Consider the following 5,719-nt stretch of genomic DNA (forward strand, 5'->3'; position numbering starts at 1 on the left):
TAGTGTCGCACTAAGGACTTGGCTTCCGATGTTTAGGGTGGATTTCCGAATTATGGATGTTTAGGATTAAAAGTCTGACGTGAGGAAACTTGAAGATAGGTAGACCGAATTCCGATATCTCTCAAGAACAACAAGATCTTCTGTTGCCATTGATGATCTTCTGGAAGCTGAGTCTCACAAGCTGGGCGAATAGAGTAGGTGTAGCATAAGTCACTTCGCTGCAGTTGCCAACGAGAACATCATCTCAAACCATTAGCTGCTAAATTCAACTGAGTTGGTCGTGTTTATTTCACCATATTTGTTTTTTTTTCATTTTCATACTCAAACTCAGACTCAAACAGTCTTCTCAGAATTAACTAATTTCAAAAAATGTCGATTATTTGATCGGTGTTAAATCAGATCGGACCATGTGACATTTTTATTATTTAGAGTAAAACGAACTGGAGGTGAATTGCTCTGCGATTTTCGTAGCTTCAAATTTTCTCGTCCATTATTGTTTTCAGAAATTGTTTTAAGAAAATTATGCCATACAAATGAAACATACATTTATGCATAATTCAAGAACTAATCAAGCAAACTGAACCAAATTTGGCATGTAGAGGGTTTAGGTGGCAAGAAACATTTCTAAAGTGGTTCAACACTCTTCCCGCCTTTCTGAGGGGTTGTTTCTATGATATTTGATGTTTGCTCTAGCGAAATCGATCTTTGTTCGAAACTGGAAATGGATTTTAATGTGATGAAACGCACTCCTATATATTCTTCTATCTATCTATACCAATAGAAATGTATCGCCGAATGTGTTGATATAAGCAGAACTCGAGGAAGGAATTGTCCGATTTAGAGCTGTCTTTATTCTATCATATTTTCTGTATAAAACATTTATTCCATGTAACGGAGAAACATGTTATTTGCAAGTGGTTGGAAAATCTTGAACGAGAATTTTGTCTGAAAATAATCTGATATTATAATGATGAGTTTTGTTAGAAATATTAGGAATTTCATAGTGAAAGGTAAATTCAACGGAGTCGATTAGAAGATCAATCAATGAACAGTTCTGCGATTGGACCCATGATCAAGCTCATAGTAAGAAAACGTGAATGTTTGAAGGTATTGATAACAAAAAGCAAATGTTGGGCGGGACGAAGTTTGCCGGGTCAGCTAGTTTGTAATATAATCAAAATATTGACAGTTTTGATGACCCTGTTTGTGATGCACAGAACAAATTTTCCACATTCGTCAACAGGATTAAGATGTCCCTGAGAATAGTTCATCTTGTCGAAAATTGAAACAGTATATCAAACAATTTACCAATGTTGATACCTTTTCATTAAAACATGACAAAAAACATCTGAATTGGCACCCATAAAGATAGACGTAGTCGTATGTAAAAAATAAACCAGAAGGAAAGGGATGTATAACACAATTTCGATATACTTACCCCGAACCAGTTACAATCAAAAACTACAAAAATTGATATCTGATCTTAGGCGTCGTGCACAAATTACGTAAAGCTAAAAATGCGGTTTTTGGACAAACCCCCTCCCCCTCATGTTACGTAACGCAAAATCAAAGTCGTTTGAAGCATTTTCATAACATTTCAGATTTTATTAAATAATGAAAATATCAACGTAGAAAATCTGTCCATACCGGAATCTAAGTTTATTCGAATTAAATTTGACAAGTTCATAGAATTTCTAACAAACAGAGAAAGAAAATCAATGCTTACATCTGTTGGGATTGGTACTTTCAAACCATCTAGTGTTTGGCTGAGAGGAACAGGAACTGCTATAAATTGATGTTTTTTTTTTTTTTTTTTATAAATTCGTTTATTTTTACAGGCTCAGTTACATAAGTTTAAAGGAGCCGAAATCTTAAATATATTTTTAAAACTATATATATGAACAATTTTCTTAAATTTATGGTTAGTAATGTGGGAAACCGATTACTCGTGGTGGACTCGAGATTAAAAGGGTGACATTTTCTCAGGAAAAGGATGGGGTATAAGGAAATTATTACAATGTTGATAATCACACACACTCAATTCTTAAATCTATTCGTACATCAGTTGTGAATTTACATTTCATTCTTCTGTTTATAGCAAGCGGAATTACTCACAAAGGAAGAAATGGAGGGTATAAGGATATAAGGATAATCACACACGAACATCGATAGATTTAAGGAAAACATATATTTGGGACATGTAATCAAGGTCTAACCGAGCCAACACATCTCTCACCGGCACATTGGGCTGCCTTCCTCTAGCCCGAAGGGAGTTCTCTAAATTCGATCTGGCAACAAGATACACCTCACACGACCAAACAACGTGTTCGATGTCGTGGTAACCTCGGCCACAAACGCAGATATTGCTGCCGGCCAGATTGAAACGAAAGAGTAGCGCGTCTAACGAACAGTGATTGGACATGAGTCGGGAGAAGGTGCGAATAAAGTCCCGACTCAAGTCCAGACTTTTGAACCATGGTTTGAGGCTAACCTTAGGGATAATCGAGTGAAGCCACCGGCCCAATTCATCTTCGTTCCATTTGCGTTGCCAGTTAGCGATGGTATTTTTACGGACTAAAGAGTAAAATTCATTGAAGGCGATTTGACGCTGATAAATATCGCCTTCAATCGCACCTACCTTTGCTAATGAGTCAGCCCTCTCATTACCCGGAATTGAGCAATGAGAAGGGACCCACACAAAGGTAATGACATAACAGCGTCTGGATAAAGCACTCAAAATTTTTCGTATTCTCTCAAGGAAGTACGGCGAGTGCTTTTCCGGCCTCACTGAACGGATAGCTTCGACAGAGCTAAGACTATCCGTTACAATGTAATAGTGTTCAACAGGTCGTGAGGCGACGCTGTCCAGCGCCCAATGAATTGCTGCCAATTCAGCAATATACACTGAGCAAGGATTCTGAAGACTGTGTGAGGTGCTAAAAAATTCGTTGAACACTCCAAATCCTGTGGACTCATTTATAGTGGACCCATCAGTAAAGTACATATTATCACAATTGATACCCCTATATTTTTCATCGAAGATCGTTGGAGCGATCCTCGATCGTTGGTAATCTGAATATCCATGGATATCTTGCTTCATGGACAGATCAAAATGCACAGAGGAATTGATGTAGTCAGGGAAACAAACACGGTTGGGAATATACGAAGAAGAATCAACCTGCATGGAGATGAATTCAAGATATGAACTCATGAATCCGGAGTGAAAATTTAGCTCGATCAGCCGCTCAAAATTTCCGATCACCAATAGGTTCATGACCTTACACCGGATGAAGAACCGAAGAGATAATAAATTGAAGCGATCTTTTAGTGGGAGTAGGCCTGCCAAAACCTCGAGACTCATGGTATGCGTTGAGGGCATACATCCCAACGCAATACGGAGACAAAGATACTGAATTCGCTCGAGTTTAATTAAGTGTGTTTTGGCAGCTGATTGAAAACAGAAACTGCCATACTCCATCACTGAGAGAATAGTTGTTCTATACAACATTATAAGATCTTCGGGATGGGCTCCCCACCAGGTGCCGGTAATTGTACGGAGAAAGTTTATTCTTTGTTGGCATTTTTTACTCAGATACCTAATATGGGCCCCCCAAGTACATTTGGAGTCGAACCAGACCCCGAGATACTTGAATGACATAGCATGAGTGATCGGTTTACCCAAAAGTTGAAGCTTTGGTTTTGCTGGTCTATGCTTCCTAGAAAAAACCACATAAATTGATGTTGATTTATACAAAAATAACTGTTTTTTTTTCAGAAGACTGAATCGAGCATCGAGATTTGTCACTGTTAAACAAAAGGGTAGCTTTCTTAGGAACTTAAAACGTTCTCAAATTTAAAGAATAGGGGAAAATAGTCCTAATCTGCCCGATGGTCTTGAACCGACCTCTTCTTGGCCACCTGGTTTCAATGTTTAAAAAGGGAAAGATAGATTTTTAACCAGTACTGAGAATGAGTTAAATGTTCTTTCAGACGATGAACCATTACAATACTAAATTATTTCGACAAGACAAGTTCTTCTTCTTCTTGGATGGCGATAACGTTCCCTGTGGAACTTTTGCGTCTCAACGTATGCATTAACTAGCGTCATTTGTTAATACTTAGTTGAGATTTCTTAAGCCAAATAACACGCCTTGAATGTATTCCGAGGGGCAAATTCGTGAATACGCGTGACCACAGTGCAAGTCGGAGGAAATTTCTTCGACGAAAAATCCCCCGACCAGAACGGGAATCGAACCCGAACACCCGGCATGATAATGTGAGACGCTAACCACTCGGCCACGGGTGCACTAGACAAGACAAGTTATATAGATTGAATTTACCTGATGCTTGAAGTAAACGGCATATCGTTAGTTAAAAAAAGTTGTGGTGGTCCTGAACCAGCTCTCTGTGTTTGCTTCGTAGTTATTTAACACGTTCCCTCATGTGTTTAACATCAACGGAACGCAATTGCAATTTAAGTGGTCTGATCAGGGCCATCTTCCCCTATATATTTGACTAAATTTAAAATTCATGCACGTATGATTTTGGATGCTGTTTGTCGTTCTACTGATGGGTCCTGTTTCAGATCAACTCATCTGCGCTGAATTCGCATTGGGATGCCTAATCTTGTATGCGGGTGTGTGATATGCGGACAGAATAACAGATATGATCGGAAATGGTCAGATTGAGCCATATTTGGTTTCCATCGGGACTAAACAACTTTGTATAAATTCCAACAGTGAATACTCCTTGTTTCAACGCAGCGGTTCCTGTCGTTTGACTACTTGCAAAGAGTACTGGGATGTTCTCACGTGACGAGGAAAATCATTCGACTAAATATCCTACATATTCCACTTTCTCAATTTGGGAGTTTTCGGGCTTAATATATTAGGCTTTAACGGGATATCCATCGATTGCTAGAACATCTAACGATTTCGCTGCATACTCAAAATGTTTCGCTTCCTGTTTCGGATTGTTTTGAGTTTTTCATCCAAGAGAGAACTTCTAGAAATAATAACCTTCCGACGTTCAACTCGGTTGAAAGCCATGCGTTCTGGACCATTTGTAATAAAAGAATATTGCATCAAGATTCAATTGATTAAAATGATGAAAATACATATCTATGACCTTTTTAAAACGAGGGTTCTCGTCTGGTCCTCCATCCACATTAATTATGATTACTGGGTTAATAAATCTTCGATATCGAATAATTTCGATTTCAGGGAGATCGCCAGTTTTTTTTTAAATCGACCCCATGAATTTGAAGAACAGTGCCTTCCTGAACAAACTGCAACGTACGTATTAACGCGATATTCGAGATGCATTAATCGGTGCCTGCCTATTGACCTATTAACCCAATACAACACGTGCTTTATCATCTTGACTCAGGAAACACACCACATTCGGCCCCAGAATCGAAGCTATCTGCTCAAGCATATAGGGGCGCTGAATTTATTGAGGAATAAAAATTGAATTATGTTACGTAACGAGCACGTTCGCCCCCCCCCCTTCTCCCTATGTCACATTAAGTAACAAAACCTAGACCCCCCTCCCCCCTCTACATGCGTTACGTAATTTGTGCACGACGCCTTAGACCTGCAGCCGAATCACCAGAACCGAATTAGAGTTGGGGGATTCTTCGAACGAATGGATATTTCTTTCGAATCAATTACTAACAATGGGATTATTAATTTTTTATATTTAATTTATTTTCTATTTT

The 5,719-nt window shown here is 38.6% G+C and overlaps 1 protein-coding gene across 5 annotated transcripts in view; it reads left to right on the forward strand.

The window, feature by feature from the left end:
- LOC129780636 (growth hormone-regulated TBC protein 1-A) overlaps window positions 1–5,719 on the forward strand; it is a 198,083-nt gene that overhangs the window by 61,763 nt on the left and 130,601 nt on the right. The gene's annotated exons all lie outside the window — the stretch shown is intronic.

This window comes from Toxorhynchites rutilus, chromosome 3 (assembly GCF_029784135.1).
Source record: "Toxorhynchites rutilus septentrionalis strain SRP chromosome 3, ASM2978413v1, whole genome shotgun sequence".
Taxonomy (NCBI): Eukaryota; Metazoa; Arthropoda; class Insecta; order Diptera; family Culicidae; genus Toxorhynchites; species Toxorhynchites rutilus.